Source organism: Phalangium opilio, unplaced genomic scaffold, assembly GCF_054372755.1.
Source record: "Phalangium opilio isolate 3A_F unplaced genomic scaffold, DU_Popi_V2 ptg000013l_1, whole genome shotgun sequence".
Taxonomy (NCBI): domain Eukaryota; kingdom Metazoa; phylum Arthropoda; class Arachnida; order Opiliones; family Phalangiidae; genus Phalangium; species Phalangium opilio.
Window position 1 is genome coordinate 2444446 of NW_028324148.1, and position 18194 is coordinate 2462639.

Sequence of the window (18194 nt, forward strand, 5' to 3'; positions counted from 1 at the left end):
CAAAATATGTATCTACCAGGGCTCGAACCTGGGACCTTCTGCGTGTTAGGCGGACGTGATAACCACTACACTATAGCTACGTAGTAAAATTGAGTTTTCAAAGAGACCTAGCATATTTTTATGCCTAATCACGATGGTCAAAACATGTATCTTATGGGCGTCGAACCTTGGACCTTCCGCGTGTTAGCCGGACGTGATAACCACTATCCCATAGACACTTAGTAATATTGAGTTTTCCAAGAGACCTAGCTTTTTTTATGTCCTATCACGATGGTCAAAATATGTATCTACCAGGGCTCGAACCTGGGACCTTCCGCGTGTAAAACGGACGTGATAACCACTACACCATAGATACGTAGTTATGTTGAAATTTCCAAGAGACCCAGCTTTTTTATGCCCAATCACGATGGACAAAGCATGTATCTACCAGGACACGAACTTGGGACCTTTCGCGCATTAAGCGGACGTGATAACCACTACACCATAGATACGTAGTAATGCTGAGTTTTCCAAGAGACCTAGCTTTTTTATGCCCAATCACGATGGACAAAATATGTATCTACCAGGGCTCGAACCTGGCACCTTCCACGTGTTAGGCGGACGTGATAACCACTACACCATATATACGTAGTAATATTGAGTTTTCCGAGAGATCTAGCTAATTTTTATGCCCAATCACGATGGACAAAACATGTATCTACCAGGGCTCGAACATGGGACCTTCCGCGTGTAAAGCGGACGTGATAACCACTACACCACAGAAACGTAGTAATACTGAGTTTTCCGAGAGATCTAGCTTATTTTTATGCCCAATCACGATGGACAAAATATGTATCTACCAGGGCTCGAACCTGGGACCTTCCGCGTGTAAAGCGGACGTGATAACCACTACACCATAGATACGTAGTTGTGTTGAAATTTCCAAGAGACCTAGCTTTTTTATGCCCAATCACGATGGACAAAATATGTATCTACCAGGGCTCGAACCTGGGAGATTCCGCGTGTTAGGCGGACGTGATAACCACTGCACCATAGATACGTAGTAATACTGAGTTTTCCGAGAGACCTAGCTTTTTTATGTCCTATCACGATGGTCAAAATATGTATCTAGCAGGGCTCGAACCTGGGACCTTCCGCGTGTTAGACGGACTTGATAACCACTACACCATAGATACGTAGAAATACTGAGTTTTCCGAGAGATCTAGCTTATTTTTATGCCCAATCACGATGGACAAAACATGTATCTACCAGGGCTCAAACCTGGGACCTTCCGTGTGTAAAGCGGACGTGATAACCACTACACCATAGATACGTAGTTATGTTGAAATTTCCAAGAGACCTAGCTTTTTTATGCCCAATCACGATGGACAAAATATGTATCTACCAGGGCTGGAACCTGGGACCTTCCTTGTGTTAGGCGGACGTGATAACCACTACACCATAGATACGTAGTGATACTGAGTTTTCCAAGAGACCTAGCTTTTTTATGCCCAATCACGATGGACAAAATATGTATCTACCAGAGCTCGAACCTGGGACCTTCTGCGTGTGAAGCGGACGTGATAACCACTACACCATAGATACGTAGTTATGTTGAAATTTCCAAGAGACCTAGCTTTTTTATGCCCAATTACGTTGGACAAAACATGTATCTACCAGGACTCGAAACTGGGACCTTCCGCGTGTTAGGCGGACGTGATAACCACTACACCATATATACGTAGAAATACTGAGTTTTCCGAGAGATCTAGCTTATATTTATGCCCAATCACGATGGACAAATAATGTATCTACCAGGGCTCGAACCTGGGACATTCCGCGTGTAAAGCGGACCTGATAACCACTACACTATATATACGTAGTAGAACTGAGTTTTCCAAGAGACCTATTTTATTTTTATGCCTAATCACGATGGTCAAAACATGTATCTTATGGGCCTCGAACCTGGGACCTTCCGCGTGTTAGGCGGACGTGATAACCACTACACCATAGATACGTAGTGATACTGAGTTTTCCAAGAGACCTAGCTTTTTTATGCCCAATCACGATGGACAAAATATGTATCTACCAGGGCTCGAACCTGGGACCTTCCGCGTGTGAAGCGGACGTGATAACCACTACACCATAGATACGTAGTTATACTGAGTTTTCCAAGAGACCTAGCTTTTTTATGTCCTATCACGATGGTCAAAATATGTATCTAGCAGGGCTCGAACCTGGGACCTTCCGCGTGTAAAGCGGACGTGATAACCACTACACCATAGATACGTAGTAATACTGAGTTTTCCGAGAGATCTAGCTTATATTTATGCCCAATCACGATGGACAAAATATGTATCTACCAGGGCTCGAACCTGGGACATTCCGCGTGTAAGGCGGACCTGATAACCACTACACTATATATACGTAGTAGAACTGAGTTTTCCAAGAGACCTATTTTATTTTTATGCCTAATCACGATGGTCAAAACATGTATCTTATGGGCCTCGAACCTGGGACATTCCGCGTGTAAAGCGGACCTGATAACCACTACACTATATATACGTAGTAGAACTGAGTTTTCCAAGAGACTTATTTTATTTTTATGCCTAATCACGATGGTCAAAACATGTATCTTATGGGCCTCGAACCTGGGACCTTCCGCGTGTTAGCCAGACGTGATAACCACTATCGCATAGATACGAAGTGATACTGAGTTTTCCAAGAGACCTTGCTTTTTTATGTCCTATCACGATGGTCAAAATATGTATCTAGCAGGGCTCGAACCTGGGACCTTCCGCGTGTAAAGCGGACGTGATAACCACTACACCATAGATACGTAGTAATACTGAGTTTTCCGAGAGATCTAGCTTATATTTATGCCCAATCACGATGGACAAAATATGTATCTACCAGGGCTCGAACCTGGGACCTTCCGCGTGTTAGACGGACTTGATAACCACTACACCATAGCTACGTAGAAATACTGAGTTTTCCGAGAGATCTAGCTTATTTTTATGCCCAATCACGATGGACAAAACATGTATCTACCAGGGCTCAAACCTGGGACCTTCCGTGTGTAAAGCGGACGTGATAACCACTACACCATAGATACGTAGTTATGTTGAAATTTCCAAGAGACCTAGCTTTTTTATGCCCAATTACGTTGGACAAAACATGTATCTACCAGGACTCGAAACTGGGACCTTCCGCGTGTTAGGCGGACGTGATAACCACTACACCATATATACGTAGAAATACTGAGTTTTCCGAGAGATCTAGCTTATTTTTATGCCCAATCACGATGGACAAAACATGTATCTACCAGGGCTCGAACCTGGGACCTACCGCGTGCGAAGCGGACGTGATAACCACTACACCATAGATACGTAGTTATGTTGAAATTTCCAAGAGACCTAGCTTTTTTATGCCCAATCACGATGGACAAAATATGTATCTACCAGGGCTCGAACCTGGGACCTTCCGCGTGTTAGGCGGACGTGATAACCACTACACCATAGATACGTAGTGATACTGAGTTTTCCAAGAGACCTAGCTTTTTTATGCCCAATCACGATGGACAAAATATGTATCTACCAGGGCTCGAACCTGGGACCTTCCGCGTGTGAAGCGGACGTGATAACCACTACACCATAGATACGTAGTGACACTGAGTTTTCCAAGAGACCTAGCTTTTTTATGCCCAATCACGATGGAAAAAATATGTATCTACCAGAGCTCGAACCTGGGACCTTCCGCGTGTGAAGCGGACGTGATAACCACTACACCATAGATACGTAGTAATGTTTAAATTTCCAAGAGACCTAGCTTTTTTATGCCCAATCACGAAGGACAAAATATGTATCTTCCAGGGCTCGAACCTGGGACCTTCCGCGTGTTAGGCGGGCGTGATAACCACTACACCATAGATACGTAGTGATACTGAGTTTTCCAAGAGACCTAGCCTTTTTTATGCCCAATCACGATGGACAAAATATGTATCTACCAGGGCTCGAACCTGGCACCTTCCGCGTGTTAGGCGGACGTGATAACCACTACACCATAGATACGTAGTGATACTGAGTTTTCCAAGAGACCTAGCTTTTTTATGCCCAATCACGATGGACAAAATATGTATCTACCAGGGCTCGAACCTGGGAGATTCCGCGTGTTAGGCGGACGTGATAGCCACTACACCATAGATACGTAGTAATACTGAGTTTTCCGAGAGATCTAGCTTATATTTATGCCCAATCACGATGGACAAAACATGTATCTACCAGGGCTCGAACCTGGGACATTCCGCGTGTAAAGCGGACCTGATAACCACTACACTATATATACGTAGTAGAACTGAGTTTTCCAAGAGACCTACTTTATTTTTATGCCTAATCACGATGGTCAAAACATGTATCTTATGGGCCTCGAACCTGGGACCTTCCGCGTGTTAGCCAGACGTGATAACCACTATCGCATAGATACGAAGTGATACTGAGTTTTCCAAGAGACCTAGCTTTTTTTATGCCCAATCACGATGGACAAAATATGTATCTACCAGGGCTCGAACCTGGGACCTTCCGCGTGTAAAGCGGACGTGATAACCACTACACCATAGATACGTAGTTATGTTGAAATTTCCAAGAGACCTAGCTTTTTTATGCCCAATCACGATGGACAAAATATGTATCTACCAGGGCTCGAACCTGGGACCTTCCGCGTGTTAGGCGGACGTGATAACCACTACACCATAGATACGTAGTGATACTGAGTTTTCCAAGAGACCTAGCTTTTTTATGCCCAATCACGATGGACAAAATATGTATCTACCAGGGCTCGAACCTGGGACCTTCCGCGTGTGAAGCGGACGTGATAACCACTACACCATAGATACGTAGTTATACTGAGTTTTCCAAGAGACCTAGCGTTTTTATGTCCTATCACGATGGTCAAAATATGTATCTAGCAGGGCTCGAACCTGGGACCTTCCGCGTGTTAGACGGACTTGATAACCACTACACCATAGATACGTAGTTATGTTGAAATTTCCAAGAGACCTAGCGTTTTTATGTCCTATCACGATGGTCAAAATATGTATCTAGCAGGGCTCGAACCTGGGACCTTCCGCGTGTTAGACGGACGTGATAACCACTACACCATAGATACGTAGTGATACTGAGTTTTCCAAGAGACCTAGCTTTTTTATGCCCAATCACGATGGACAAAATATGTATCTACCAGGGCTCGAAGCTGGGACCTTCCGCATGTGAAGCGGACGTGATAACCACTACACCATAGATACGTAGTGATACTGAGTTTTCCAAGAGACCTAGCTTTTTTATGCCCAATCACGATGGACAAAATATGTATCTACCAGAGCTCGAACCTGGGACCTTCCGCGTGTGAAGCGGACGTGATAACCACTACACCATAGATGCGTAGTAATGTTTAAATTTCCAAGAGACTTAGCTTTTTTATGCCCAATCACGAAGGACAAAATATGTATCTTCCAGGGCTCGAACCTGGGACCTTCCGCGTGTTAGGCGGGCGTGATAACCACTACACCATAGATACGTAGTCATACTGAGTTTTCCAAGAGACCTAGCTTTTTTTATGCCCAATCACGATGGACAAAATATGTATCTACCAGGGCTCGAACCTGGCACCTTCCGCGTGTTAGGCGGACGTGATAACCACTAAACCATAGATACGTAGTGATACTGAGTTTTCCAAGAGACCTAGCTTTTTTATGCCCAATCACGATGGACAAAATATGTATCTACCAGGGCTCGAACCTGGAAGATTCCGCGTGTTAGGCGGACGTGATAACCACTACACCATAGATACGTAGTAGTACTGAGTTTTCTGAGAGATCTAGCTTATATTTATGCCCAATCACGATGGACAAAACATGTATCTACCAGGGCTCGAACCTGGGACATTCCGCGTGTAAAGCAGACGTGATAACCACTACACTATATATACGTAGTAGAACTGAGTTTTCCAAGAGACCTATTTTATTTTTATGCCTAATCACGATGGTCAAAACATGTATCTTATGGGCCTCGAACCTGGGACCTTCCGCGTGTTAGCAAGACGTGATAACCACTATCGCATAGATACGAAGTGATACTGAGTTTTCCAAGAGACCTAGCTTTTTTTATGCCCAATCACGATGGACAAAATATGTATCTACCAGGTCTCGAACCTGGGACCTTCCGCGTGTAAAGCGGACGTGATAACCACTACACCATAGATACGTAGTTGTGTTGAAATTTCCAAGAGACCTAGCTTTTTTATGCCCAATCACGATGGACAAAATATGTATCTACCAGGGCTCGAACCTGGGAGATTTCGCGTGTTAGGCGGACGTGATAACCACTGCACCATAGATACGTAGTAATACTGAGTTTTCCAAGAGACCTAGCTTTTTTATGTCCTATCACGATGGTCAAAATATGTATCTAGCAGGGCTCGAACCTGGGACCTTCCGCGTGTTAGACGGACTTGATAACCACTACACCATAGATACGTAGTTATGTTGAAATTTCCAAGAGACCTAGCTTTTTTATGCCCAATCACGATGGACAAAATATGTATCTACCAGGGCTCGAACCTGGGACCTTCCGCGTGTTAGGCGGACGTGATAACCACTACACCATAGATACGTAGTGATACTGAGTTTTCCAAGAGACCTAGCTTTTTTATGCCCAATCACGATGGACAAAATATGTATCTACCAGGGCTCGAACCTGGGACCTTCCGCATGTGAAGCGGACGTGATAACCACTACACCATAGATACGTAGTGATACTGAGTTTTCCAAGAGACCTAGCTTTTTTATGCCCAATCACGATGGACAAAATATGTATCTACCAGAGCTCGAACCTGGGACCTTCCGCGTGTGAAGCGGACGTGATAACCACTACACCATAGATACGTAGTAATGTTTAAATTTCCAAGAGACTTAGCTTTTTTATGCCCAATCACGAAGGACAAAATATGTATCTTCCAGGGCTCGAACCTGGGACCTTCCGCGTGTTAGGCGGGCGTGATAACCACTACACCATAGATACGTAGTGATACTGAGTTTTCCAAGAGACCTAGCTTTTTTTATGCCCAATCACGATGGACAAAATATGTATCTACCAGGGCTCGAACCTGGCACCTTCCGCGTGTTAGGCGGACGTGATAACCACTACACCATAGATACGTAGTGATACTGAGTTTTCCAAGAGACCTAGCTTTTTTATGCCCAATCACGATGGACAAAATATGTATCTACCAGGGCTCGAACCTGGGAGATTCCGCGTGTTAGGCGGACGTGATAACCACTACACCATAGATACGTAGTAGTACCGAGTTTTCTGAGAGATCTAGCTTATATTTATGCCCAATCACGATGGACAAAACATGTATCTACCAGGGCTCGAACCTGGGACATTCCGCGTGTAAAGCAGACGTGATAACCACTACACTATATATAGGTAGTAGAACTGAGTTTTCCAAGAGACCTATTTTATTTTTATGCCTAATCACCATGGTCAAAACATGTATCTTATGGGCCTCGAACCTGGGACCTTCCGCGTGTTAGCAAGACGTGATAACCACTATCGCATAGATACGATGTGATACTGAGTTTTCCGAGAGATCTAGCTTATTTTTATGCCCAATCACGATGGACAAAATATGTATCTACCAGGGCTCGAACCTGGGACCTTCCGCGTGTAAAGCGGACGTGATAACCACTACACCATAGATACGTAGTTGTGTTGAAATTTCCAAGAGACCTAGCTTTTTTATGCCCAGTCACGATGGACAAAATATGTATCTACCAGGGCTCGAACCTGGGAGATTCCGCGTGTTAGGCGGACGTGATAACCACTGCACCATAGATACGTAGTAATACTGAGTTTTCCGAGAGATCTAGCTTATATTTATGCCCAATCACGATGGACAAAACATGTATCTACCAGGGCTCGAACCTGGGACATTCCGCGTGTAAAGCGGACCTGATAACCACTACACTATATATACGTAGTAGAACTGAGTTTTCCAAGAGACCTATTTTATTTTTATGCCTAATCACGATGGTCAAAACATGTATCTTACGGGACTCGAACCTGGGACCTTCCGCGTGTTAGCCAGACGTGATAAGCACTATCGCATAGATACGAAGTGATACTGAGTTTTCCAAGAGACCTAGCTTTTTTTATGCCCAATCACGATGGACAAAATATGTATCTACCAGGGCTCGAACCTGGGAACTTCCGCGTGTAAAGCGGACGTAATAACCACTACACCATAGATACGTAGTTATGTTGAAATTTCCAAGAGACCTAGCTTTTTTATGCCCAATCACGATGGACAAAATATGTATCTACCAGGGCTCGAACCTGGGACCTTCTGCGTGTTAGGCGGACGTGATAACCACTACACTATAGCTACGTAGTAAAATTGAGTTTTCAAAGAGACCTAGCATATTTTTATGCCTAATCACGATGGTCAAAACATGTATCTTATGGGCGTCGAACCTTGGACCTTCCGCGTGTTAGCCGGACGTGATAACCACTATCCCATAGACACTTAGTAATATTGAGTTTTCCAAGAGACCTAGCTTTTTTTATGTCCTATCACGATGGTCAAAATATGTATCTACCAGGGCTCGAACCTGGGACCTTCCGCGTGTAAAACGGACGTGATAACCACTACACCATAGATACGTAGTAATACTGAGTTTTCCGAGACATCTAGCTTATATTTATGCCCAATCACGATGGACAATATATGTATCTACCAGGGCTCGAACCTGGAACCTTCCGCGTGTTAGGCGGACGTGATAACCACTACACCATAGATCCGTAGTTATGTTGAAATTTCCAAGAGACCCAGCTTTTTTATGCCCAATCACGATGGACAAAGCATGTATCTACCAGGACACGAACTTGGGACCTTTCGCGCATTAAGCGGACGTGATAACCACTACACCATAGATACGTAGTAATGCTGAGTTTTCCAAGAGACCTAGCTTTTTTATGCCCAATCACGATGGACAAAATATGTATCTACCAGGGCTCGAACCTGGCACCTTCCACGTGTTAGGCGGACGTGATAACCACTACACCATATATACGTAGTAATATTGAGTTTTCCGAGAGATCTAGCTAATTTTTATGCCCAATCACGATGGACAAAACATGTATCTACCAGGGCTCGAACCTGGGACATTCCGCGTGTAAAGCAGACGTGATAACCACTACACTATATATAGGTAGTAGAACTGAGTTTTCCAAGAGACCTATTTTATTTTTATGCCTAATCACCATGGTCAAAACATGTATCTTATGGGCCTCGAACCTGGGACCTTCCGCGTGTTAGCAAGACGTGATAACCACTATCGCATAGATACGATGTGATACTGAGTTTTCCGAGAGATCTAGCTTATTTTTATGCCCAATCACGATGGACAAAATATGTATCTACCAGGGCTCGAACCTGGGACCTTCCGCGTGTAAAGCGGACGTGATAACCACTACACCATAGATACGTAGTTGTGTTGAAATTTCCAAGAGACCTAGCTTTTTTATGCCCAGTCACGATGGACAAAATATGTATCTACCAGGGCTCGAACCTGGGAGATTCCGCGTGTTAGGCGGACGTGATAACCACTGCACCATAGATACGTAGTAATACTGAGTTTTCCGAGAGATCTAGCTTATATTTATGCCCAATCACGATGGACAAAACATGTATCTACCAGGGCTCGAACCTGGGACATTCCGCGTGTAAAGCGGACCTGATAACCACTACACTATATATACGTAGTAGAACTGAGTTTTCCAAGAGACCTATTTTATTTTTATGCCTAATCACGATGGTCAAAACATGTATCTTACGGGACTCGAACCTGGGACCTTCCGCGTGTTAGCCAGACGTGATAAGCACTATCGCATAGATACGAAGTGATACTGAGTTTTCCAAGAGACCTAGCTTTTTTTATGCCCAATCACGATGGACAAAATATGTATCTACCAGGGCTCGAACCTGGGAACTTCCGCGTGTAAAGCGGACGTAATAACCACTACACCATAGATACGTAGTTATGTTGAAATTTCCAAGAGACCTAGCTTTTTTATGCCCAATCACGATGGACAAAATATGTATCTACCAGGGCTCGAACCTGGGACCTTCTGCGTGTTAGGCGGACGTGATAACCACTACACTATAGCTACGTAGTAAAATTGAGTTTTCAAAGAGACCTAGCATATTTTTATGCCTAATCACGATGGTCAAAACATGTATCTTATGGGCGTCGAACCTTGGACCTTCCGCGTGTTAGCCGGACGTGATAACCACTATCCCATAGACACTTAGTAATATTGAGTTTTCCAAGAGACCTAGCTTTTTTTATGTCCTATCACGATGGTCAAAATATGTATCTACCAGGGCTCGAACCTGGGACCTTCCGCGTGTAAAACGGACGTGATAACCACTACACCATAGATACGTAGTAATACTGAGTTTTCCGAGACATCTAGCTTATATTTATGCCCAATCACGATGGACAATATATGTATCTACCAGGGCTCGAACCTGGAACCTTCCGCGTGTTAGGCGGACGTGATAACCACTACACCATAGATCCGTAGTTATGTTGAAATTTCCAAGAGACCCAGCTTTTTTATGCCCAATCACGATGGACAAAGCATGTATCTACCAGGACACGAACTTGGGACCTTTCGCGCATTAAGCGGACGTGATAACCACTACACCATAGATACGTAGTAATGCTGAGTTTTCCAAGAGACCTAGCTTTTTTATGCCCAATCACGATGGACAAAATATGTATCTACCAGGGCTCGAACCTGGCACCTTCCACGTGTTAGGCGGACGTGATAACCACTACACCATATATACGTAGTAATATTGAGTTTTCCGAGAGATCTAGCTAATTTTTATGCCCAATCACGATGGACAAAACATGTATCTACCAGGGCTCGAACATGGGACCTTCCGCGTGTAAAGCGGACGTGATAACCACTACACCACAGAAACGTAGTAATACTGAGTTTTCCGAGAGATCTAGCTTATTTTTATGCCCAATCACGATGGATAAAACATGTATCTACCAGGGCTCGAACGTGGGACCTTCCGCGTGTTTAGCGGACGTGATAACCACTACACTATAGCTACGTAGTAAAATTGAGTTTTCAAAGAGACCTAGCTTTTTTTATGTCCTATCACGATGGTCAAAATATGTATCTACCAGGGCTCGAACCTGGGACCTTCCGCGTGAAAAGTGGACGTGATAACCACTACAGCTTAGATACGTAGTAATACTGAGTTTTCCGAGAGATCTAGCTTATATTTATGCCCAATCACGATGGACAAAATATGTATCTACCAGGGCTCGAACCTGGGACCTTCCGCGTGTTAGGCGGACGTGATAACCACTACACCATAGATACGTAGTGATACTGAGTTTTCCAAGAGACCTAGCTTTTTTATGCCCAATCACGATGGACAAAATATGTATCTACCAGGGCTCGAACCTGGGACCTTCCGCGTGTGAAGCGGACGTGATAACCACTACACCATAGATACGTAGTAGTACTGAGTTTTCTGAGAGATCTAGCTTATATTTATGCCCAATCACGATGGACAAAACATGTATCTACCAGGGCTCGAACCTGGGACATTCCGCGTGTAAAGCAGACGTGATAACCACTACACTATATATACGTAGTAGAACTGAGTTTTCCAAGAGACCTATTTTATTTTTATGCCTAATCACGATGGTCAAAACATGTATCTTATGGGCCTCGAACCTGGGACCTTCCGAGTGTTAGCAAGACGTGATAACCACTATCGCATAGATACGAAGTGACACTGAGTTTTCCAAGAGACCTAGCTTTTTTTATGCCCAATCACGATGGACAAAATATGTATCTACCAGGGCTCGAACCTGGGAGATTCCGCGTGTTAGGCGGACGTGATAACCACTGCACCATAGATACGTAGTAATACTGAGTTTTCCGAGAGATCTAGCTTATATTTATGCCCAATCACGATGGACAAAACATGTATCTACCAGGGCTCGAACCTGGGACATTCCGCGTGTAAAGCGGACCTGATAACCACTACACTATATATACGTAGTAGAACTGAGTTTTCCAAGAGACCTATTTTATTTTTATGCCTAATCACGATGGTCAAAACATGTATCTTATGGGCCTCGAACCTGGGACCTTCCGCGTGTTAGCCAGACGTGATAACCACTATCGCATAGATACGAAGTGATACTGAGTTTTCCAAGAGACCTAGCTTTTTTTATGCCCAATCACGATGGACAAAATATGTATCTACCAGGGCTCGAACCTGGGAGATTCCGCGTGTTAGGCGGACGTGATAACCACTGCACCATAGATACGTAGTAATACTGAGTTTTCCGAGAGATCTAGCTTATATTTATGCCCAATCACGATGGACAAAACATGTATCTACCAGGGCTCGAACCTGGGACATTCCGCGTGTAAAGCGGACCTGATAACCACTACACTATATATACGTAGTAGAACTGAGTTTTCCAAGAGACCTATTTTAGTTTTATGCCTAATCACGATGGTCAAAACATGTATCTTATGGGCCTCGAACCTGGGACCTTCCGCGTGTTAGCCAGACGTGATAACCACTATCGCATAGATACGAAGTGATTCTGAGTTTTCCAAGAGACCTAGCTTTTTTTATGCCCAATCACGATGGACAAAATATGTATCTACCAGGGCTCGAACCTGGGAACTTCCGCGTGTAAAGCGGACGTAATAACCACTACACCATAGATACGTAGTTATGTTGAAATTTCCAAGAGACCTAGCTTTTTTATGCCCAATCACGATGGACAAAATATGTATCTACCAGGGCTCGAACCTGGGACCTTCTGCGTGTTAGGCGGACGTGATAACCACTACACTATAGCTACGTAGTAAAATTGAGTTTTCAAAGAGACCTAGCATATTTTTATGCCTAATCACGATGGTCAAAACATGTATCTTATGGGCGTCGAACCTTGGACCTTCCGCGTGTTAGCCGGACGTGATAACCACTATCCCATAGACACTTAGTAATATTGAGTTTTCCAAGAGACCTAGCTTTTTTTATGTCCTATCACGATGGTCAAAATATGTATCTACCAGGGCTCGAACCTGGGACCTTCCGCGTGTAAAACGGACGTGATAACCATTACACCATAGATACGTAGTAATACTGAGTTTTCCGAGACATCTAGCTTATATTTATGCCCAATCACGATGGACAATATATGTATCTACCAGGGCTCGAACCTGGAACCTTCCGCGTGTTAGGCGGACGTGATAACCACTACACCATAGATCCGTAGTTATGTTGAAATTTCCAAGAGACCCAGCTTTTTTATGCCCAATCACGATGGACAAAGCATGTATCTACCAGGACACGAACTTGGGACCTTTCGCGCATTAAGCGGACGTGATAACCACTACACCATAGATACGTAGTAATGCTGAGTTTTCCAAGAGACCTAGCTTTTTTATGCCCAATCACGATGGACAAAATATGTATCTACCAGGGCTCGAACCTGGCACCTTCCACGTGTTAGGCGGACGTGATAACCACTACACCATATATACGTAGTAATATTGAGTTTTCCGAGAGATCTAGCTAATTTTTATGCCCAATCACGATGGACAAAACATGTATCTACCAGGGCTCGAACATGGGACCTTCCGCGTGTAAAGCGGACGTGATAACCACTACACCACAGAAACGTAGTAATACTGAGTTTTCCGAGAGATCTAGCTTATTTTTATGCCCAATCACGATGGATAAAACATGTATCTACCAGGGCTCGAACGTGGGACCTTCCGCGTGTTTAGCGGACGTGATAACCACTACACTATAGCTACGTAGTAAAATTGAGTTTTCAAAGAGACCTAGCTTTTTTTATGTCCTATCACGATGGTCAAAATATGTATCTACCAGGGCTCGAACCTGGGACCTTCCGCGTGAAAAGTGGACGTGATAACCACTACAGCTTAGATACGTAGTAATACTGAGTTTTCCGAGAGATCTAGCTTATATTTATGCCCAATCACGATGGACAAAATATGTATCTACCAGGGCTCGAACCTGGGACCTTCCGCGTGTTAGGCGGACGTGATAACCACTACACCATAGATACGTAGTGATACTGAGTTTTCCAAGAGACCTAGCTTTTTTATGCCCAATCACGATGGACAAAATATGTATCTACCAGGGCTCGAACCTGGGACCTTCCGCGTGTGAAGCGGACGTGATAACCACTACACCATAGAAACGTAGTAGTACTGAGTTTTCTGAGAGATCTAGCTTATATTTATGCCCAATCACGATGGACAAAACATGTATCTACCAGGGCTCGAACCTGGGACATTCCGCGTGTAAAGCAGACGTGATAACCACTACACTATATATACGTAGTAGAACTGAGTTTTCCAAGAGACCTATTTTATTTTTATGCCTAATCACGATGGTCAAAACATGTATCTTATGGGCCTCGAACCTGGGACCTTCCGCGTGTTAGCAAGACGTGATAACCACTATCGCATAGATACGAAGTGATACTGAGTTTTCCAAGAGACCTAGCTTTTTTTATGCCCAATCACGATGGACAAAATATGTATCTACCAGGGCTCGAACCTGGGACCTTCCGCGTGTAAAGCGGACGTGATAACCACTACACCATAGATACGTAGTTGTGTTGAAATTTCCAAGAGACCTAGCTTTTTTATGCCCAATCACGATGGACAAAATATGTATCTACCAGGGCTCGAACCTGGGAGATTCCGCGTGTTAGGCGGACGTGATAACCACTACACTATAGCTACGTAGTAAAATTGAGTTTTTAAAGAGACCTAGCATATTTTTATGCCTAATCACGATGGTCAAAACATGTATCTTATGGGCGTCGAACCTTGGACCTTCCGCGTGTTAGCCGGACGTGATAACCACTATCCCATAGACACTTAGTAATATTGAGTTTTCCAAGAGACCTAGCTTTTTTTATGTCCTATCACGATGGTCAAAATATGTATCTACCAGGGCTCGAACCTGGCACCTTCCACGTGTTAGGCGGACGTGATAACCACTACACCATATATACGTAGTAATATTGAGTTTTCCGAGAGATCTAGCTAATTTTTATGCCCAATCACGATGGACAAAACATGTATCTACCAGGGCTCGAACATGGGACCTTCCGCGTGTAAAGCGGACGTGATAACCACTACACCACAGAAACGTAGTAATACTGAGTTTTCCGAGAGATCTAGCTTATTTTTATGCCCAATCACGATGGATAAAACATGTATCTACCAGGGCTCGAACGTGGGACCTTCCGCGTGTTTAGCGGACGTGATAACCACTACACTATAGCTACGTAGTAAAATTGAGTTTTCAAAGAGACCTAGCTTTTTTTATGTCCTATCACGATGGTCAAAATATGTATCTACCAGGGCTCGAACCTGGGACCTTCCGCGTGAAAAGTGGACGTGATAACCACTACAGCTTAGATACGTAGTAATACTGAGTTTTCCGAGAGATCTAGCTTATATTTATGCCCAATCACGATGGACAAAATATGTATCTACCAGGGCTCGAACCTGGGACCTTCCGCGTGTTAGGCGGACGTGATAACCACTACACCATAGATACGTAGTGATACTGAGTTTTCCAAGAGACCTAGCTTTTTTATGCCCAATCACGATGGACAAAATATGTATCTACCAGGGCTCGAACCTGGGACCTTCCGCGTGTGAAGCGGACGTGATAACCACTACACCATAGAAACGTAGTAGTACTGAGTTTTCTGAGAGATCTAGCTTATATTTATGCCCAATCACGATGGACAAAACATGTATCTACCAGGGCTCGAACCTGGGACATTCCGCGTGTAAAGCAGACGTGATAACCACTACACTATATATACGTAGTAGAACTGAGTTTTCCAAGAGACCTATTTTATTTTTATGCCTAATCACGATGGTCAAAACATGTATCTTATGGGCCTCGAACCTGGGACCTTCCGCGTGTTAGCAAGACGTGATAACCACTATCGCATAGATACGAAGTGATACTGAGTTTTCCAAGAGTCCTAGCTTTTTTTATGCCCAATCACGATGGACAAAATATGTATCTACCAGGGCTCGAACCTGGGACCTTCCGCGTGTAAAGCGGACGTGATAACCACTACACCATAGATACGTAGTTGTGTTGAAATTTCCAAGAGACCTAGCTTTTTTATGCCCAATCACGATGGACAAAATATGTATCTACCAGGGCTCGAACCTGGGAGATTCCGCGTGTTAGGCGGACGTGATAACCACTACACTATAGCTACGTAGTAAAATTGAGTTTTTAAAGAGACCTAGCATATTTTTATGCCTAATCACGATGGTCAAAACATGTATCTTATGGGCGTCGAACCTTGGACCTTCCGCGTGTTAGCCGGACGTGATAACCACTATCCCATAGACACTTAGTAATATTGAGTTTTCCAAGAGACCTAGCTTTTTTTATGTCCTATCACGATGGTCAAAATATGTATCTACCAGGGCTCGAACCTGGGACCTTCCGCGTGTAAAACGGACGTGATAACCACTACACCATAGATACGTAGTAATACTGAGTTTTCCGAGACATCTAGCTTATATTTATGCCCAATCACGATGGACAATATATGTATCTACCAGGGCTCGAACCTGGAACCTTCCGCGTGTTAGGCGGACGTGATAACCACTACACCATAGATCCGTAGTTATGTTGAAATTTCCAAGAGACCCAGCTTTTTTATGCCCAATCACGATGGACAAAGCATGTATCTACCAGGACACGAACTTGGGACCTTTCGCGCATTAAGCGGACGTGATAACCACTACACCATAGATACGTAGTAATGCTGAGTTTTCCAAGAGACCTAGCTTTTTTATGCCCAATCACGATGGACAAAATATGTATCTACCAGGGCTCGAACCTGGCACCTTCCACGTGTTAGGCGGACGTGATAACCACTACACCATATATACGTAGTAATACTGAGTTTTCCGAGAGATCTAGCTAATTTTTATGCCCAATCACGATGGACAAAACATGTATCTACCAGGGCTCGAACCTGGGACCTTCCGCGTGTAAAGCGGACGTGATAACCACTACACCACAGAAACGTAGTAATACTGAGTTTTCCGAGAGATCTAGCTTATTTTTATGCCCAATCACGATGGATAAAACATGTATCTACCAGGGCTCGAACGTGGGACCTTCCGCGTGTGAAGCGGACGTGATAACCACAACACCATAGATACGTAGTTGTGTTGAAATTTCCAAGAGACCTAGCTTTTTTATGCCCAATCACGATGGACAAAATATGTATCTACCAGGGCTCGAACCTGGAAGATTCCGCGTGTTAGGCGGACGTGATAACCACTACACCATAGATACGTAGTAATACTGAGTTTTCCGAGAGATCTAGCTTATATTTATGCCCAATCACGATGGACAAAACATGTATCTACCAGGGCTCGAACCTGGGACATTCCGCGTGTAAAGCGGACCTGATAACCACTACACTATATATACGTAGTAGAACTGAGTTTTCCAAGAGACCTATTTTATTTTTATGCCTAATCACGATGGTCAAAACATGTATCTTATGGGCCTCGAACCTGGGACCTTCCGCGTGTTAGCCAGACGTGATAACCACTATCGCATAGATACGAAGTGATACTGAGTTTTCCAAGAGACCTAGCTTTTTTTATGCCCAATCACGATGGACAAAATATGTATCTACCAGGGCTCGAACCTGGGACCTTCCGCGTGTAAAGCGGACGTGATAACCACTACACCATAGATACGTAGTTATGTTGAAATTTCCAAGAGACCTAGCTTTTTTATGCCCAATCACGATGGACAAAATATGTATCTACCAGGGCTCGAACCTGGGACCTTCCGCGTGTTAGGCGGACGTGATAACCACTACACCATAGATACGTAGTGATACTGAGTTTTCCAAGAGACCTAGCTTTTTTATGCCCAATCACGATGGACAAAATATGTATCTACCAGGGCTCGAACCTGGGACCTTCCGCGTGTGAAGCGGACGTGATAACCACTACACCATAGATACGTAGTTATACTGAGTTTTCCAAGA

General features: G+C 44.0%; 51 non-coding genes across 51 annotated transcripts; all 51 read right to left on the reverse strand.

Annotated features, from left to right (window-relative positions):
• Positions 1–282: 282 nt before the first annotated feature.
• TRNAV-UAC (transfer RNA valine (anticodon UAC)) lies at positions 283–355 on the reverse strand. Its single transcript has one exon. It is a non-coding gene; the product is annotated as a tRNA-Val (tRNA).
• Positions 356–418: 63 nt separating this feature from the next.
• Positions 419–491, reverse strand: TRNAI-AAU (transfer RNA isoleucine (anticodon AAU)). Its single transcript has one exon. It is a non-coding gene; the product is annotated as a tRNA-Ile (tRNA).
• A 339-nt stretch (positions 492–830) lies between these two features.
• On the reverse strand, positions 831–903 carry TRNAV-UAC (transfer RNA valine (anticodon UAC)). The gene has a single exon. It is a non-coding gene; the product is annotated as a tRNA-Val (tRNA).
• Positions 904–1512: 609 nt separating this feature from the next.
• On the reverse strand, positions 1513–1585 carry TRNAV-CAC (transfer RNA valine (anticodon CAC)). The gene has a single exon. It is a non-coding gene; the product is annotated as a tRNA-Val (tRNA).
• A 475-nt stretch (positions 1586–2060) lies between these two features.
• On the reverse strand, positions 2061–2133 carry TRNAV-CAC (transfer RNA valine (anticodon CAC)). The gene has a single exon. It is a non-coding gene; the product is annotated as a tRNA-Val (tRNA).
• Positions 2134–2196: 63 nt separating this feature from the next.
• On the reverse strand, positions 2197–2269 carry TRNAV-UAC (transfer RNA valine (anticodon UAC)). The gene has a single exon. It is a non-coding gene; the product is annotated as a tRNA-Val (tRNA).
• A 477-nt stretch (positions 2270–2746) lies between these two features.
• TRNAV-UAC (transfer RNA valine (anticodon UAC)) lies at positions 2747–2819 on the reverse strand. Its single transcript has one exon. It is a non-coding gene; the product is annotated as a tRNA-Val (tRNA).
• A 477-nt stretch (positions 2820–3296) lies between these two features.
• TRNAA-CGC (transfer RNA alanine (anticodon CGC)) lies at positions 3297–3369 on the reverse strand. Its single transcript has one exon. It is a non-coding gene; the product is annotated as a tRNA-Ala (tRNA).
• Positions 3370–3432: 63 nt separating this feature from the next.
• On the reverse strand, positions 3433–3505 carry TRNAV-AAC (transfer RNA valine (anticodon AAC)). Its single transcript has one exon. It is a non-coding gene; the product is annotated as a tRNA-Val (tRNA).
• Positions 3506–3568: 63 nt separating this feature from the next.
• Positions 3569–3641, reverse strand: TRNAV-CAC (transfer RNA valine (anticodon CAC)). Its single transcript has one exon. It is a non-coding gene; the product is annotated as a tRNA-Val (tRNA).
• A 63-nt stretch (positions 3642–3704) lies between these two features.
• On the reverse strand, positions 3705–3777 carry TRNAV-CAC (transfer RNA valine (anticodon CAC)). The gene has a single exon. It is a non-coding gene; the product is annotated as a tRNA-Val (tRNA).
• Positions 3778–3977: 200 nt separating this feature from the next.
• Positions 3978–4050, reverse strand: TRNAV-AAC (transfer RNA valine (anticodon AAC)). Its single transcript has one exon. It is a non-coding gene; the product is annotated as a tRNA-Val (tRNA).
• Positions 4051–4526: 476 nt separating this feature from the next.
• TRNAV-UAC (transfer RNA valine (anticodon UAC)) lies at positions 4527–4599 on the reverse strand. Its single transcript has one exon. It is a non-coding gene; the product is annotated as a tRNA-Val (tRNA).
• Positions 4600–4662: 63 nt separating this feature from the next.
• On the reverse strand, positions 4663–4735 carry TRNAV-AAC (transfer RNA valine (anticodon AAC)). Its single transcript has one exon. It is a non-coding gene; the product is annotated as a tRNA-Val (tRNA).
• A 63-nt stretch (positions 4736–4798) lies between these two features.
• TRNAV-CAC (transfer RNA valine (anticodon CAC)) lies at positions 4799–4871 on the reverse strand. Its single transcript has one exon. It is a non-coding gene; the product is annotated as a tRNA-Val (tRNA).
• A 199-nt stretch (positions 4872–5070) lies between these two features.
• TRNAV-AAC (transfer RNA valine (anticodon AAC)) lies at positions 5071–5143 on the reverse strand. Its single transcript has one exon. It is a non-coding gene; the product is annotated as a tRNA-Val (tRNA).
• Positions 5144–5206: 63 nt separating this feature from the next.
• On the reverse strand, positions 5207–5279 carry TRNAV-CAC (transfer RNA valine (anticodon CAC)). Its single transcript has one exon. It is a non-coding gene; the product is annotated as a tRNA-Val (tRNA).
• A 63-nt stretch (positions 5280–5342) lies between these two features.
• TRNAV-CAC (transfer RNA valine (anticodon CAC)) lies at positions 5343–5415 on the reverse strand. The gene has a single exon. It is a non-coding gene; the product is annotated as a tRNA-Val (tRNA).
• A 749-nt stretch (positions 5416–6164) lies between these two features.
• Positions 6165–6237, reverse strand: TRNAV-UAC (transfer RNA valine (anticodon UAC)). The gene has a single exon. It is a non-coding gene; the product is annotated as a tRNA-Val (tRNA).
• Positions 6238–6572: 335 nt separating this feature from the next.
• On the reverse strand, positions 6573–6645 carry TRNAV-AAC (transfer RNA valine (anticodon AAC)). The gene has a single exon. It is a non-coding gene; the product is annotated as a tRNA-Val (tRNA).
• A 63-nt stretch (positions 6646–6708) lies between these two features.
• On the reverse strand, positions 6709–6781 carry TRNAV-CAC (transfer RNA valine (anticodon CAC)). Its single transcript has one exon. It is a non-coding gene; the product is annotated as a tRNA-Val (tRNA).
• Positions 6782–6844: 63 nt separating this feature from the next.
• On the reverse strand, positions 6845–6917 carry TRNAV-CAC (transfer RNA valine (anticodon CAC)). Its single transcript has one exon. It is a non-coding gene; the product is annotated as a tRNA-Val (tRNA).
• A 200-nt stretch (positions 6918–7117) lies between these two features.
• Positions 7118–7190, reverse strand: TRNAV-AAC (transfer RNA valine (anticodon AAC)). Its single transcript has one exon. It is a non-coding gene; the product is annotated as a tRNA-Val (tRNA).
• Positions 7191–7253: 63 nt separating this feature from the next.
• Positions 7254–7326, reverse strand: TRNAV-AAC (transfer RNA valine (anticodon AAC)). Its single transcript has one exon. It is a non-coding gene; the product is annotated as a tRNA-Val (tRNA).
• A 341-nt stretch (positions 7327–7667) lies between these two features.
• On the reverse strand, positions 7668–7740 carry TRNAV-UAC (transfer RNA valine (anticodon UAC)). Its single transcript has one exon. It is a non-coding gene; the product is annotated as a tRNA-Val (tRNA).
• Positions 7741–8627: 887 nt separating this feature from the next.
• Positions 8628–8700, reverse strand: TRNAV-UAC (transfer RNA valine (anticodon UAC)). Its single transcript has one exon. It is a non-coding gene; the product is annotated as a tRNA-Val (tRNA).
• A 65-nt stretch (positions 8701–8765) lies between these two features.
• On the reverse strand, positions 8766–8838 carry TRNAV-AAC (transfer RNA valine (anticodon AAC)). Its single transcript has one exon. It is a non-coding gene; the product is annotated as a tRNA-Val (tRNA).
• Positions 8839–8901: 63 nt separating this feature from the next.
• On the reverse strand, positions 8902–8974 carry TRNAI-AAU (transfer RNA isoleucine (anticodon AAU)). The gene has a single exon. It is a non-coding gene; the product is annotated as a tRNA-Ile (tRNA).
• A 477-nt stretch (positions 8975–9451) lies between these two features.
• Positions 9452–9524, reverse strand: TRNAV-UAC (transfer RNA valine (anticodon UAC)). Its single transcript has one exon. It is a non-coding gene; the product is annotated as a tRNA-Val (tRNA).
• Positions 9525–10411: 887 nt separating this feature from the next.
• Positions 10412–10484, reverse strand: TRNAV-UAC (transfer RNA valine (anticodon UAC)). The gene has a single exon. It is a non-coding gene; the product is annotated as a tRNA-Val (tRNA).
• Positions 10485–10549: 65 nt separating this feature from the next.
• On the reverse strand, positions 10550–10622 carry TRNAV-AAC (transfer RNA valine (anticodon AAC)). The gene has a single exon. It is a non-coding gene; the product is annotated as a tRNA-Val (tRNA).
• A 63-nt stretch (positions 10623–10685) lies between these two features.
• On the reverse strand, positions 10686–10758 carry TRNAI-AAU (transfer RNA isoleucine (anticodon AAU)). The gene has a single exon. It is a non-coding gene; the product is annotated as a tRNA-Ile (tRNA).
• A 614-nt stretch (positions 10759–11372) lies between these two features.
• Positions 11373–11445, reverse strand: TRNAV-AAC (transfer RNA valine (anticodon AAC)). Its single transcript has one exon. It is a non-coding gene; the product is annotated as a tRNA-Val (tRNA).
• Positions 11446–11508: 63 nt separating this feature from the next.
• On the reverse strand, positions 11509–11581 carry TRNAV-CAC (transfer RNA valine (anticodon CAC)). Its single transcript has one exon. It is a non-coding gene; the product is annotated as a tRNA-Val (tRNA).
• Positions 11582–13158: 1577 nt separating this feature from the next.
• Positions 13159–13231, reverse strand: TRNAV-UAC (transfer RNA valine (anticodon UAC)). The gene has a single exon. It is a non-coding gene; the product is annotated as a tRNA-Val (tRNA).
• A 65-nt stretch (positions 13232–13296) lies between these two features.
• On the reverse strand, positions 13297–13369 carry TRNAV-AAC (transfer RNA valine (anticodon AAC)). The gene has a single exon. It is a non-coding gene; the product is annotated as a tRNA-Val (tRNA).
• Positions 13370–13432: 63 nt separating this feature from the next.
• Positions 13433–13505, reverse strand: TRNAI-AAU (transfer RNA isoleucine (anticodon AAU)). Its single transcript has one exon. It is a non-coding gene; the product is annotated as a tRNA-Ile (tRNA).
• A 614-nt stretch (positions 13506–14119) lies between these two features.
• TRNAV-AAC (transfer RNA valine (anticodon AAC)) lies at positions 14120–14192 on the reverse strand. The gene has a single exon. It is a non-coding gene; the product is annotated as a tRNA-Val (tRNA).
• Positions 14193–14255: 63 nt separating this feature from the next.
• On the reverse strand, positions 14256–14328 carry TRNAV-CAC (transfer RNA valine (anticodon CAC)). The gene has a single exon. It is a non-coding gene; the product is annotated as a tRNA-Val (tRNA).
• A 340-nt stretch (positions 14329–14668) lies between these two features.
• On the reverse strand, positions 14669–14741 carry TRNAV-UAC (transfer RNA valine (anticodon UAC)). Its single transcript has one exon. It is a non-coding gene; the product is annotated as a tRNA-Val (tRNA).
• Positions 14742–15630: 889 nt separating this feature from the next.
• TRNAV-AAC (transfer RNA valine (anticodon AAC)) lies at positions 15631–15703 on the reverse strand. The gene has a single exon. It is a non-coding gene; the product is annotated as a tRNA-Val (tRNA).
• A 63-nt stretch (positions 15704–15766) lies between these two features.
• TRNAV-CAC (transfer RNA valine (anticodon CAC)) lies at positions 15767–15839 on the reverse strand. The gene has a single exon. It is a non-coding gene; the product is annotated as a tRNA-Val (tRNA).
• A 340-nt stretch (positions 15840–16179) lies between these two features.
• On the reverse strand, positions 16180–16252 carry TRNAV-UAC (transfer RNA valine (anticodon UAC)). The gene has a single exon. It is a non-coding gene; the product is annotated as a tRNA-Val (tRNA).
• Positions 16253–16590: 338 nt separating this feature from the next.
• On the reverse strand, positions 16591–16663 carry TRNAV-UAC (transfer RNA valine (anticodon UAC)). The gene has a single exon. It is a non-coding gene; the product is annotated as a tRNA-Val (tRNA).
• Positions 16664–16728: 65 nt separating this feature from the next.
• On the reverse strand, positions 16729–16801 carry TRNAV-AAC (transfer RNA valine (anticodon AAC)). The gene has a single exon. It is a non-coding gene; the product is annotated as a tRNA-Val (tRNA).
• Positions 16802–16864: 63 nt separating this feature from the next.
• TRNAI-AAU (transfer RNA isoleucine (anticodon AAU)) lies at positions 16865–16937 on the reverse strand. The gene has a single exon. It is a non-coding gene; the product is annotated as a tRNA-Ile (tRNA).
• Positions 16938–17138: 201 nt separating this feature from the next.
• TRNAV-UAC (transfer RNA valine (anticodon UAC)) lies at positions 17139–17211 on the reverse strand. The gene has a single exon. It is a non-coding gene; the product is annotated as a tRNA-Val (tRNA).
• Positions 17212–17276: 65 nt separating this feature from the next.
• On the reverse strand, positions 17277–17349 carry TRNAV-CAC (transfer RNA valine (anticodon CAC)). Its single transcript has one exon. It is a non-coding gene; the product is annotated as a tRNA-Val (tRNA).
• Positions 17350–17825: 476 nt separating this feature from the next.
• TRNAV-UAC (transfer RNA valine (anticodon UAC)) lies at positions 17826–17898 on the reverse strand. Its single transcript has one exon. It is a non-coding gene; the product is annotated as a tRNA-Val (tRNA).
• A 63-nt stretch (positions 17899–17961) lies between these two features.
• Positions 17962–18034, reverse strand: TRNAV-AAC (transfer RNA valine (anticodon AAC)). The gene has a single exon. It is a non-coding gene; the product is annotated as a tRNA-Val (tRNA).
• Positions 18035–18097: 63 nt separating this feature from the next.
• On the reverse strand, positions 18098–18170 carry TRNAV-CAC (transfer RNA valine (anticodon CAC)). Its single transcript has one exon. It is a non-coding gene; the product is annotated as a tRNA-Val (tRNA).
• Between the last annotated feature and the right edge of the window lie 24 nt (positions 18171–18194).